Source organism: Bos taurus, chromosome X (genome assembly GCF_002263795.3).
Source record: "Bos taurus isolate L1 Dominette 01449 registration number 42190680 breed Hereford chromosome X, ARS-UCD2.0, whole genome shotgun sequence".
Classification (NCBI taxonomy): Eukaryota; Metazoa; Chordata; class Mammalia; order Artiodactyla; family Bovidae; genus Bos; species Bos taurus.
Window position 1 is genome coordinate 95,345,543 of NC_037357.1, and position 14,721 is coordinate 95,360,263.

The 14,721-nt window shown below is 36.7% G+C and overlaps 1 protein-coding gene and 1 pseudogene across 3 annotated transcripts in view; one reads left to right on the plus strand and one right to left on the minus strand.

Annotated features, from left to right (window-relative positions):
- The window catches only part of ZC3H12B (zinc finger CCCH-type containing 12B), a 604,651-nt gene that overhangs the window by 369,777 nt on the left and 220,153 nt on the right, over positions 1-14,721 (minus strand). The gene's annotated exons all lie outside the window — the stretch shown is intronic.
- LOC100138985 (nuclear receptor coactivator 4-like) lies at positions 7,738-9,415 on the plus strand (annotated as a pseudogene).

Sequence of the window (14,721 nt, forward strand, 5' to 3'; positions counted from 1 at the left end):
CTAGTGTTAAAGGATCACCTGTTGAGGTGTGAGTTGGCAATGGCTTACCACAGGGATGGGAGCTCTGGCAGCAGCAGTCCTGAAAGGCGTCCCCCTTGGCATAAGTCCTCTTGGAGGTCATCATTAACCCTACTACAGAGCCCATAGACCCAGGGATGGGAGTGCCACCCCACTCATCTTTAGATAATTGGATTAAAGCTTTACTGAGCACAGCCCTGCCCACCAGAGCAAGACCCACTTTTTCTGAACACCAACCCTCCATCAGGAAGCTTACACAAGCCTCAGCCTCATCCACCAGTGGACAGGCAGAATAAACAAGAAGAACAAAATCCCACAGTGGCTAAAATGAAAACCACATTACAGGAAGTTAGTCAGGATGAAAAAGTAGAGGGCTTTGTCCCACCTAATGGGACAAGATAAAATCCCAGAAAATCAACTACATGAAGTGGAGAGAGGCAAGCTTCCAGAAAAGGAATTCAGAACAGTGCTAGTGAAGATGATCCAGGATTCTGGAAAAAGAATGGAGACAAAGACTGAAGAAGAAAGAAATGTTTACCAAAGACCTAGAAGAACTAAAGAACAAACAGAGGTGAAAAATACATTATACAGAATTAATAGAAGAATAACTGAATAAGAAGAATGAATAAATGACTTGGAAGACAGAATGTTGGAAATCACTCCTTCAAAACAGAATATAGAAAATGAATGGGAAAAAAAACTATGAAAACAGCCTAAGACCTCTGGGACAACATTAAATGCACCAACATTCACATTATAGGGGAACCAGAAGGAGAAGAGAGAAAGAAAAGACCTGAGAAAATATTTGAAAAATTCCCCAACATGGGAAAGGAAATAGTCAATCAAGTGCAGAGAGTCTCAGGCATGATCAAGCTAAGGAGGAACACAGCAAGACACATAGTAATCAAGCTGACAAAAATTGAAGACAAAGATAAAATATTAAAATCAACAAGGGGAAAATGACAAATTACAGGGTTACCCCCATAAGTTTATCAGCTAATCTCTCAACAGAAACTCTACCAGCCAGAAGGGAATGGCATGATACAGTTAAAGTAATGAAAGGGAAGAGTCTACAAGCAAGAATACTGTACCCAGCAAAACTCTCATTCAGACTGGATGGAGAAATCAAAAGCTTTTCAGACAAGTAAAAGTTAAGATAATTCAGTGCCACAAAACCAACGTTACAACAAATCCTAAAGGAACTTCTCTAGGCAGCAAACACAAGAGAAGGAAAAGACCTACACAAAATAAACCCAAAACAATTAAGAAAATGGTAATAGGATCATATATGTTGATGGTTAATTTAAATGTAAATGGATTAAATGCACCAAGGAAAATACAGAATGGATGGGCAGATGAAAACATGTACATGTATACACGTTCACTTACCACACCATTCTACTTATATTGTAATTATTTTATATTGTAGAGTTAATCATATTTCCATTATGGCTTGCAGCTATAATTATATTTTGTGTGGCTATTAATGGTGAAAATGGATAAATATCTTTTGCTGTTGTGATCATGTAACTATTATTCACCTAATACCATAGTATCATGATTGGTCAACAGAAAATAATAGAATTCAATACCACTAAAACTACCATATAATAGAAAAACTTGTAATCACTTTTTTTTTTTTTTTGCATTATGTCATGGACATTCTTCTTTTTTTTAATTTATTTATTTTAATTGGAGGTTAATTACTTTACAATATTGTATTGGTTTTAAATCCAGATGTATATTAGAATTATCTTGAAATTTTTTGAAAAATGCAAATGCCCAGGTATTGATTTATTTTTCCCCAAAGCTCCAGATGTACTTCTAATGAGCAGTTATGTTTAAAAACATCTTTTACTTTTATCTAGTTTGATTCACTTTTTCTATTTCATATTCAGTGTTCCATTTCATTTAGTTTATGTTATCCAACTTCTTCATCTTTTCTTTTTTTGATGTTTCTTTTCATATCTTTATCAAGCATAGTAGAAAATATTTTGCATACATATGTGTATATATATATAATGTATAATATACATATTTTAGAAAACATTCATTTTTTCCTAGCTGAAAACTTTATGACATTTTGATTCCACTTGTTTGACTTAGATGAATAGAATTCTAGATTTCTAATTTAAAAAATAGATACACAATAAGCAACAAAGGTTTACTGTATAGCACAGGGTACTATAGCAAATATCTTGGAATAAACTATAATTGGGAACACGTGTACACCTGTGGTGGATTCATGTTGATGTATGGCAAAACCAATACAATATTGTGAAGTAATTAGCTTCTATTTAAAATAAATAAATTTAAATTAAAAAAGAAAATAATCTGAAAAATAATATATAAGTATATTTATAATTGAATCACCTTGCTGTGCATCTGAAATATTGCAAGTCAACTATATTTCAACAAAATATTTATGATAATTTTTTTTTAATTTAAAAATCGTGATAATGGCACAAAAAACAGAACTATATACCAATGGAACAAGATAGAAAGTTCAGAGGTAAACACACACACCTATGGGCAATTTATTTTTGACAAAGGATGCAAGAATATACAGTGGTGAAAAAAAAAAAAAAAAACCTCTTCAATAAGTGGTGCTCATAAAACTGGACATCTAAGTATAAAAGTATGAAATTAGACTACTTCTTAATATCATACATAAAAAGAAACTCAAAATGGATTAAATACTTAAAGGTAAGGCCGGAAACTGTAAAACTCTTAGAGGAAAACATAGACAGAATACTCATTGCCATAAATCACAGCAAGATCCTCTTTGACAGACCTCTTAGATTAATGAAAATAAAAATAAACCAATGGGACCAAATCTGACTTAAGAGCTTTTGCAAAGCAAAGGAAACTAAAGATGAAATGACAACTCTCAAAACTGGAGAAAATAATTGCAAATAAAACAACTGACAAAGGATTGATCTCCAAATATACAAGCAGCTCATGCAGCTCAATATTAGAAAAACAACCCAATCAAAAAATGGGCAGAAAACCTTAACAAACATTTCTCCAAAGGAGACATACAGATGGCTAATAAACACATGAAAAGATGCTCAAATTTTCTCATTATTAGAGAAATACAAATCAAAACTACAATGAAGTATTACCCCACACCAGTCAGAATTGCCATCAACTAAAAAATTTACAAAAAAATAAATGCTGAAGATATTGTGGAGCAAAAGGAACAGTTTTGCACTCTTGGTAGGAGATAACTGCTATAGAGAACAGCATGGAGATTCCTTTGAAAACTAGGAATGAAAGTACCATATGACCCAGAAATCCCACTACTGGACATATTCTCTGAGAAAGTCACAATTCAAAAGACACATGTACTCCAATGTTCGTTGTAGCACTATTTAAAATAGCCAAGACATGGAAGCAACCTAGATGTTCATTGACAGATGAATGGATAAATAATCTGTGGTGTGTGTGTGTGTGTGTGTGTGTGTATACACCCATATACAATGGAATATTATTCAGCCATAAAAAGAACACATGTGAATCAATTTAACTGATGTGGATGAACCTAGAGTCTGTCACAGAGAGTGAAGCAAGTCAGAAATGTAAAAATAACTATTATGTATTAGTGCATACATATGGAGTGCAGAAAAATTTATAAGGAAGGAGTGGAGATGCAGACATAGAGAATGGACTCATGGACACAATGAGGGAAGGAGAGAGTGGAATGAATTTGAGGGAAGGAGAGAGTGGAATGAATTGAGAATAACATCCAAACTTATATATTTCAATATGTATAATAGATAGCTAGTGGGAAGTTTCTGTATAACATAGGAAGCTCAGTCCAGTGCTCCAGGACATCATAGAGTGATTGGATGAGGAAAGTGGGAGGGAACTTTAATAGGGAGGGGACATATGTATACTTATGGTTAATTCACGTTGTTTTATGCAGAAACCAATACAATATTGTACAGAAACTATCCTCCAATTAAAAATAAATTTTAAAATAGCTGCAGAAAAATTTTTTGAAAAAATTCAACAACGATTTATGATAAAAAGTCATAAATGTGGACAAAGAGGGAAACTACTTCAACATAGTAAAGACCATACATGACAAACCCATGGCAAACATTAATCTCAATGTTGAAACCCTGAAAGTATTACCTTTAAGATCAGGAACAAGACAAGATGCCTACTCTCGCCACTATTGAATTCAACACAGTTTTGGAAATTCTAGCCAGAAAATCAGAGAAGAAAAAGAAATACAGGAATCTAAACTACAAAAGAAGTAAAACTGCCACTGCAGATGACATGATACTATATATAGAACATCCTGAAGAAGCCAACAGAAAACTACTAGAGCTAATCAATTACTTTAATAAAGTCACAGGATACAAAATTATCGCACATGCATGTCTTGCATTCCTATACAATAACAAGAAAAGATCAGCATGAGACATGAAGACTATAATCCCATTTACAATTGGAGTAAAAATGAAAAAATACCTAGGAATAAACCTACCTAAGGAAGCAAATTTGGACAGAGGATCCTGGTGGGCTGCAGTCCATGGGGTCGCTACAAGTTGGACACGACTGAGTGACTTCACTTTGACTTTTCACTTCCATGCATTGGAGAAGGAAATGGCAACCCACTCCAGTGTTCTTGCCTGGAGAATCCCAGGGGCGGGGGAGCCTGGTGGGCTGTCGTCTATGGGGTCGCACAGAGTCGGACACAACTGAAGCGACTTAGCAGCAGCAGCAAGGAAGCAAAAGAACTGTACTCAGAAAACTGTAAGGCACTGATGAAAGAAACCAAAGGTGACAGAAACAGATGGAGAGATATACAATGTTCTTGGATTAAAAGTATTAATATTGTGTGAATGATTGTACTGCCCAAAGTAATGGGCAGCCCTTATCAAGTTACCAATGGCATTTTTCACAAAATTAGAACAAAAAGAAAATTTATACTTCATATGGAAACAGCAAAGTCCCTGAATAACCAAAGCAATCTTGAGGAATAAAAAAGGACCTGGAGGAGTCGATCTACCTGACTTCAGACTATACTACAAAGCTTTTGTAATTAAGACAGTATGGTACTGACACAAAAACAGAAATATAGATAAATGGAACAAAATATAAAGCCCAGGGATAAACCCATGCACCTATGGTCACCTAATCTATAACAAAGGAGGCAAATGCATACGATGGAGAAAAGATATTCTCTTTAATAAGTGAAAACTGGAGCACAATAAGTTAAGGAAAGAAATTAGAACCCTCCCTAACACTATACACAAAATAACCTCAAAATGGATTGAATACATAAATGTAAGCCAGGCATTATAAAGCTCTTAGAGGAAAACATAGACAGAACATACTTTGATGTAAGTTGTACGAATATATTTTTCAATCCACCTCCTAGAGTAATGAAAATGAAAACAAAAATAAGCAAATGAGACCTAATTAACCTTAGAAGCTTTTGTATAGCAAACAAAACCTTAAACAAGATGTAAAGACAATCCTCAGAATAGGATAAAATACTTGCAAAAATGGCAAGTACAAAGAATTAATCTCTAATATATACAAACAGCTCATGCAGATCAATGTCAAAAAAACAAACAACCCAATCAAAAAATGGGCAGAAGATTTAATAGGCCTTTCTCCAAAGAAGACATACATGTGGCCAACAAACACATGAAAAAGTAATCAACATCACTAATGATAAAGAAATATAAATCAAAACTACAATGAGATATAACCTCACACAAATCACAATGACTACCATAAAAAACATCTACAAATAACATATACTGGTGAGGGTGTGGAGAAAAAGGAATGCTCTTTCACTGTTGGTAGTAATATAAATTGGTACAGCCACTATGGAGAATAGTATATAGGTTTCTTAGAATCTAAAATTACAACTACCATATGACCCAGGAATCACACCCCAGACAGATACCTAGAGAAAATTATACTTCAATATATATATATACATATATATATATACATATATATATACACACACATACATATGGAATATTATTTAGCCATAAGAAGGAATAAAATTGCAGAGACATGGATGGACCTACAGACTGTCATACAGAATGAAGTTATTTCAAAAGAGAAAAACAAACATCATATATTAATGCATATATGTGTTATCTAGAAAAGTGTTATAGATGATCTTATTTACAAAATAGAAATAGAGACGCAGACGTAGAGCCTCTTGAGAAATTTGTATGCAGGTCAGGAAGCAACAGTTAGAACTGGACATGGAACAATAGACTGGTTCCAAATAGGAAAAGGAGTTCATCAAGGCTGTATATTGTCACCCTGTTTATTTAACTTATATGCAGAGTACATTATGAGAAACGCTGGACTGGAAAAAACACAAACTGGAATCAAGATAGCTGGGAGAAATATCAATAACCTCAGATATGCAGATGACACCACCCTTATGGCAGAAAGTGAAGAGGAACTCAAAAGCCTCTTGATGAAAGTGAAAGTGGAGAGTGAAAAAGTTGGCTTAAAGCTCAACATTCAGAAAACGAAGATCATGGCATCTGGTCCCACCACTTCATGGGAAATAGATAGGGAAACAGTGGAAACAGTATCAGACTTTATTTTTCTGGGCTCCAAAATCACTACAGATGGTGATTGCAGCCATGAAATTAAAAGACGCTTACTCCTTGGAAGGAAAGTTATGATCAACCTAGATAGCATATTGAAAAGCAGAGACATTACTTTGCCAACAAAGGTTCGTCTAATCAAGGCTATGGTTTTTCCTGTGGTCATGTATGGATGTGAGAGTTGGACTGTGAAGAAGGCTGAGCGCCGAAGAATTGATGTTTTTGAACTATGGTGTTGGAGAAGACTCTTGAGACTCCCTTGGACTTCAAGGAGATCCAACCAGTCCATTCTGACGGATATCAGCCCTGGGATTTCTTTGGAAAGAATGATGCTGACGCTGAAACTCCAGTACTTTGGCCACCTCATGCGAAGAGTTTACTCATTGGAAAAGACTGATGCTGGGAGGGATTGGGGGCAGGAGGAGAAGGGGATGACAGAGGATGAGATGGTTGGATGGCATCACTGACTCGATGGGCATGAGTCTGAGTGAACTCCGGGAGTTGGTGATGGACAGGGAGGCCTGGCGTGCTGTGATTCATGGGGTCGCAAAGAGTTGGACACGACTGAGTGACTGATCTGATATATATATATATATATGTATATATATATACACATATATATATACACACACATACATATGGAATATTATTTAGCCATAAGAAGGAATAAAATTGCAGAGACATGGATGGACCTACAGACTGTCATACAGAATGAAGTTATTTCAAAAGAGAAAAACAAACATCATATATTAATGCATATATGTGTTATCTAGAAAAGTGTTATAGATGATCTTATTTACAAAATAGAAATAGAGACGCAGATGTAGAGAGCAGATATATGGATATCAAGGGGAAAGAGGGGGGTAGGAAGAATTTGACATATTGTCTATATTGACATATGGATACTATTCATACTATGTATAAAATTGATAGCTCATAAGAACATACTGTATAGCACAGGGAACTCTGCTCAATGCTCTTTGGTGACCTAAATGGGAAGGAAATCCAGAAAAAGATGGGATATATGTAAACATAGAATTGATTCACTTTGAAGTACAACAGAAAGTAATACAACATTGTAAAGCAACTATATGCCAATAAAAATTAATTTAAAAATAACTTGCAAGTGATCAAATCCCAGATTCACAGCTGTACAAGTCATCACCTGCAATGTCTTCACTGCTGTGAGGTGTGGCTCTATGAACAGGTTGATCTCATCCATCAGCTTAAAATGGAGAAGCTTCAGGAGCAGGCCTAACAGCTCTACTGGTTACTGGGCCAGTTCAATTGCTTCATTAATCAACTGGCGTGCACCCCAAACATCTATCCCATCAAGTCTCCATGTGCCTGGAGAGACTAGGAAGTTTTTCTCTCAACCCTAAAGATTCAACTGTCCTACTCTTTGAAACATAACCACTCTGTACAGGTCATCATCACATTTGGGTCTCTAAGGACCATTCCAAATTGAGAACATGATGGTTCATGCTAGTTCATCAAACATTGGATTCTCTCTGGAGAAAAGAGGCTGTACCACATTGCCAGAGCAGAAGTCAGCATCCAGCACCATAGCTGTCCCTCACAGGAAATGGCTCCATTGGGATCAAACCTGCCAATGGTCACCAGGCTCCCTAAATACCCATAACTAGTCTCCAGGATGAGCTCACTCAAAAGTAGACCTTGTCAAAGAGTCAGAATTCTTCCAGAGCCTGAAATTTCTTCAGTAATGTCTGCGCCAACCTAAGATGCTTGGAAAACTGGCTCCACAAGAGTCAGAAACAAGAAATTTCTGAAAAACAAAGTTACCAAAATGTAATGGCTATTCTATTATCAATTCTTCATTGAAAATGAAAATGTTGGATGTTTAAGGCTTCTTAGTCAAGATGAAATGGACATTTCTGATTGAGTTACCAGTCTGGTAACTCCCCAGGAATCACATAATCTTGAGAAGCCTGGGAATGACAGCTATGAAACCAGTGAGAAGTTCTTGTTCAAGGTGTTTCCAGTAGTCCTACAGTGTGAATGATTGGCTTGTCAAGCCTGATTCCTGTGCCAGTTGTCAGAGTAACCAGCATAAAGGTGGGGAGACTGGAAATCTGGGCAATCTGAAGTGCCTAGATTGCCACTTGGAGGCCACAAAACCCATGCTCACTCCCAGTGTCATTACTTAAGATTGGCTTGTCCAGAACTGTCAAGATCCATACAAAGTAGAGGAGGTCAACAAAGCCAATGAACCCTATGTAAGCTTTGCAGAGTGCATGGATGATGAAAACTGTGAGAAGGAATCTCTGTGTAAAGACTTCTGAAGAAAGAAGGAAAGGATAAAATGGTATGTCTTTGGAACAAAAACCTGAACCTGAGAAATACTCCCTGAATATGTGGCTCTGTCCATCCAGAAAATAGGCAACTGAGAAAGCTACGACATTCAAGACAGTGTACTCTTTTAGAATTGCTGATTCCTTCCAAGTTATAAGTAACAATTGCTTGTTAGAGTGGCACATTACCCCCTCATGCAAAGAAGGATGTCCCAAGGAAGTGCCTCTTACTGAGGACAGAGCTGTCAAACAAAAGCTTACGGGCCTCTTGGCCACTTTCTGGTGTCCCTTTATCACAACTGACTGGGTCTTTCCAGGAAAGTGAAAGTTGCTCAATTGTGCCAGGCTCCTCTGTCCATGGAATTCTCTAGGCAAGAATACTGGAGTGGGTTGCCATTTCCTTCTCCAGGGTATCTTCCCAATCAAGGGGTCAAACCCGGGTCTCCCACATTCCAGGCAGATTCTTTACCATCTGAGCTATCAGCAAAGTGACAGGAAATTTAAGCCAGTTATCCTCAAGAGAAAACAAGTAGCTATTTTTTAAAAAGGCCAAAGAAGGATTACTTAATTGGTACTTATCGGAGGAACACAACTTTCCCCCAGATCATTACAGCCCCCAGAAGTTTGTGATCTCTTTGCCTATATACAGCTTAAAGTTGATAAAGAAAAATGGTTGTATCATTCTCAGATGTGAAGGAATGGAGTACTAGAGTCAAGCAAATTTTCTGCAGATTATCACAAATTCAGGAGTTGAGTGACTGTGGCTTGCCAAATCATTGTGTTTATGGATCTGATGTAGTTCTTTTCTGACCTAATTTCAAACTGGTGAAGAGAAATAAGTCATCAAATTATGAGTTACTATGTAAAAGTCTATTTTTTGATGCTGAAATGATTAAGTTTCTTCTTACACTAGTATTAATTCACCCCTATACTATAAACACAGCATCTTCATGGCTAAGTTGTTTCATAAGACTCCACAGCTCCTTATTTGGGGTTGTTATTAGAAATACATTAAAACACTGTGGTTTTTAAAATTAAATAGTTCTATAATTGTATATTGATGCATTCTAAATCTAGAAAACTTATCTAAAATTTTGATTGCCCATCTTTGGATGCTTCCCTTGCCATGAGTTTTCTTCCATTAATGGTGAATTCTTCTGTTTAATTAATATACAGTATATTTCACACAAGGGTATCCCCTGATAGCTCAAATGGTAAAGTCTGCCTGCAATGCAGGAGACCCAGTTTCGATCCTTGGATCAGGAAGATCCCCTGGAGAAGGAAATGGCAACCCACTCCAGTATTCTTGCCTGGAAAATCCCATGGACAGAGGAGCCTGGCAGTCTATAATCCATGGGATCACAAAGAGTCTGACACAACTGAATGACTTCACTTTCACAGAAATAATTAAATTTGCCTATTTGGTGTTTTTTTCTTACCAAAACATGTATTAACAATCTTGACAATTTTTGACATTAATTACAAGACATTTAACTTACAGTATTATTTTTTTTTCTTTTGAAAGAAACTCAGATATGGCAGGTTATAATACTGTAAGTTAAATGTCTTGTAATTAATGTCAAAAATTGTCAGGATTGTTAATACATGTTTTGGTAAGAAAAAAATACCAAATTGGCAAATTTAATTATTTCTAAATGCTATTATTAAAGTATCTAAACAGCTCTTTCCAAAGGGCTCCATATTGGTTGAAGACTATATTCAAGGTATTCTTAGTCTCTTTCAAAATACTCTGAAGAACTACAGGCAGAAGAGGCCCAGTGTCAACTAATCAAATAGCAAAAGGCAAGGCATGTTGGGAAATGTAGTATTTGAACTATTTACTGTCCTAAGTGTTACTGGTGCATCCTGTGTAAATGGAAGTTGCACTTGACACATGTTTCTTTTAATTAGATATAAATTAAGTGTCTCCTCACTGCAAGCATAGCATACCTATAACTCTAAAAGTAAAATGCAGTGACATTTTAATGAATAGGCCATTTTGAACACTTGTGCCTTGGGGAATTTAATGAAACTTTATGAAAATTACTGATGCTTCCTTAGTATCCTTAGAGTTATATCTGTGCTTTTTTTTTATTTTTTATTTCTTTTAATTATATAAAAATTATATATACATCTAAAGTCAGATTGTACATTTGTCTTATTTCTGTTCCTGTCCCCTCCACTCTGTTCCCTCTCTCTCCTTGTAGGTAACCATCTTTATTAATTCAGAGGTTTCATCCTTCTGTGTGCGTGTGTGCAAAGTCACTCCAGTCGTGTCCAACTCTGTGTGACCCTATGGACCATAGCCCTCCAGGCTCCTCTGTCCATGGGATTCGCTAGGTAAGAATACTGCAGTGGGTTATCATGCCCATCTCCAGGGGATCTTCCCAACCCAGGGTCTCCTGCATTCCAGGCAGATTCTTTACCATTTGAGCCACCAGGGAAGTCCATTAGCATATCCTAGATCAGTATACAGCTTTATCACTTCCTTTTTATAGATGCATTATACTTAAAAAAATTTTTTTTCAACCTGTTCCCTAATGATGAATGAGTAGCCTAATGAATTATTGCCAGTGTATCTTTGAGATTGATTCCTAGAAATGAGATTTCTGGGTCAAAGGGTAAATGCATATATACTTTTGGTGGGTATCACAGTAATGCTCTATCAATTTGCATTCTCACAAGTAATTTACAACAGTTCTGATTTTCTAAATGCATATTGCCAAAATATTGTTTTGCTAATCTGATTATGTGGAAAATGGCATTTCAGTGTAGTTTTAAATTTTTTTATTTACTATTTATATTTATTTTTGGCCGTGCCAGGCTTTCTCTAGTTGTGGTGAGCAGTGAGGAGATACTCTCTAGTTGCAGTGCAGAAATTTCTTACTGCAGTGGCTTTCTTGATGCGCAGCATGGACTCTAGAACTCTGGAGTTCAGTAGTTGCAGCACGTGGACTCAGTAGTTGTGGTGCGTGGGTTTAGTTGCCCTGCAGTATGTGAGATCTTCCCAGACCAGTGTTCAAACCCATGTCCCCTGCACTGGCAGGCAGATTCCTAACCACTGGACCACTAGGGAAATTCACACTGTAGTTTTAATTTGTATTCTTTTTAGACAGTATTTTAACACAGTAAACTATTAAAAAGTTTCTCTGTATGAAATAAAAGGTATTTATATCATGTTTTAAAACTCTCTAAGATGAGACATCTTAGCTGTTTCTAGGCTTTTAAAATATTAAGCCAATCAAGTTGCCTATGTGTTATTGGAAACATTTTCAAAGTTTGTGATGTGGTCATCTAAAAAGCCCTTTTGGGGAAAATTCACAGTCTCAGTGTCATTGCCATGCAGCTTTATTAGAACCCCTGAATCACAGCTGAAGCAAGCTTATTAAATTTTTAGTTCCCAAAATACTATTTAGAATATTAAAAGTAAAGGTGGAAGGTAACAACTTTAAAAGGAGCCTTTCCATTATCTCAGGTTGCAGGTAATTCTGCAGTTTAGGGAGTTTAATATATCATGTTCCCTAGTCTAATATTTATTGCTATGCTAATGAGTATGTAAAACATTCTTTGCATTTTGTAACTCTCTCCGTTCAAAACATAACAGACAAAAAAAAAAAAAAAGTATCTCAGAGAGGAGGATAAAGATGGTGGAGGAGTAGGACATTGAGCTCACATTTTTCCACAAGAATATTAACAATACATCTACAAGTAAAATGATTCACATAGAACAGCTACTGAATGCCAACAGAAGACCTCAAACTTCTGAAAAGAGAAGAAAGTACCATGTAACTGGGTAGGACAAAAAGAAAAAGAAAGAATTGAGAGGGCGCCTGTGCCCATAACGGATTTGATTTAGATCATACATGAATTGCCTAGTGGTTTGCCCTACTTTCCTCAATTTGAGCCTGAATTTTGCCATAAGGAGCTCATGATCTGAGCCACAGTCAGTTCTATGTCTTGTTTTTACAAGATTCAGGTCTTGATTATACAGTGGAGGTGACAAATAGATTCAAGGGATTAGATCTGGTAGACTGGGTACCTGTGGAACTACGGACAGAGGTTTGTAACATTGTACAGTAGGTGATGACCAAAATCATCCCCAAGAAAAAAAAAATGTAACATGGCAAAGTGTCGGCTGAGGAGGTCTTACAACTAACTGAGAAAAGAAGAGGAACAAAAGGCAAAGGATAGGGAAACATATACCCAACTGAATGCAGAGTTCCAGAGAATAACAAGGAGATATAAGAAAGACTTCTTAACTGAGCAATGCAAAGAAATATAAGAAAACAACAGAATGGGAAAGACTAGACATCTCTTTAAGAAAATTGGGCATAGCAAGGGAACATTTCAGACAAAAATGGGTACAATAAAGCACAAAAATGGCAAGGACTTAACAGAAGCAAAAGAGAGAAAAGGTGGCAAGAATACCCAAAAGAACTGTACCACAAAGCTCTTAATGACCCAGTTAACCACTACAACATGGTTATTCACCTAGAGCCAGACATCCTGGAATGTGAAGTCAAGTGGGCCTTAGGAAGCATTACCACAAACAAAGCTAGAGGAGGTATTAGAATTTCAGCTGAACTATTTCAAATCTTAAAAGATGATGTTGTTAAAGTGCTGCACTCATTATGCCAGCAAATTTGGAAAAATCAGCAGCGGCCACAGGACTGGAAAAGGTCAGTTTTCATTCCAATCTCAAAGAAAGGCAATGTCAAAACATGTTCAAATTATCACAAAATTGCACTCATTTAACATACCAGCAAGATTATGCTCAAAATCCTTCAAACTAGGCTTCAACAGTGCATGAACTGAGAAATTGCAGATGTACAAGCTGAATTTAGAAAAGGCAGAGGAACCAGAGATTAAATTGCCAACATATGCTGGATCATAGAAAAAACAAGGGAATTTAAAAAAAAAATCTACTTCTGCTACATTGACTATGCTAAAGTCTTTGACCGTGTGGATGACAACAAACTGTGGAATATTCTTAAAGCGATGGGAATACCAGGTCACCTTACACATCTCCAGAGTAATCTGCATGCAGGACAAGAAACAACAGTTAGAAGAGGACATGGAGCAATTAACTAGTTCCAAATTGGGAAAGGAAAGGACCAAGGCTGTATACTGTCACCTTGCTTATTGATGAACATGAAAGAGGAGAGTGAAAAAGTTGGCTTAAAACTCAACATTCAGAAAACTAAGATCATGGCATATAGTCCCATCACTTCAATGCAAATAGATGGGGAAAGAGTGGAAACAGTGACAGACTTTATTTTCTGGGCTCCAAACTCACTGCAGATGGTGACTGCAGCCATGAAATTAAAAGACACTTGCTACTTGGAAGAAAAGTTATGACCAACCCAGACAGCATATTAGAAAGCAGAGACATTACTTTACCAACAGAGATCCATCTAGTCAAAGCTATGGTTTTACCAATGTTCATGTATGGATGTGAGAGTTGGACTGTAAGGAAAGCTGAGCACCAAAGAATTGATGGTTTTGAACTGTGGTGTTGGAGAAGACTCTTGAGAGTTCCTTGGACTGCAAGGAGATCCAACCAGTCCATCTTAAAGGACATCAGTCCTGAATATTCATTGAAAGGACTGATGCTGAAGTTGAAACTCCAATACTTTGGCCACTTCATGCGAAGAACTCACTCATTTGAAAAGACCCTGATGCTGGGATTGAGTGCAGGAGGAAAAGAGGATGACAGAGGATGAGATGGTTGGATGGCATCACTGACTCAGTGGACTTGAGTTTGAGCAAGCTCTGGGAGTTGGTGATGG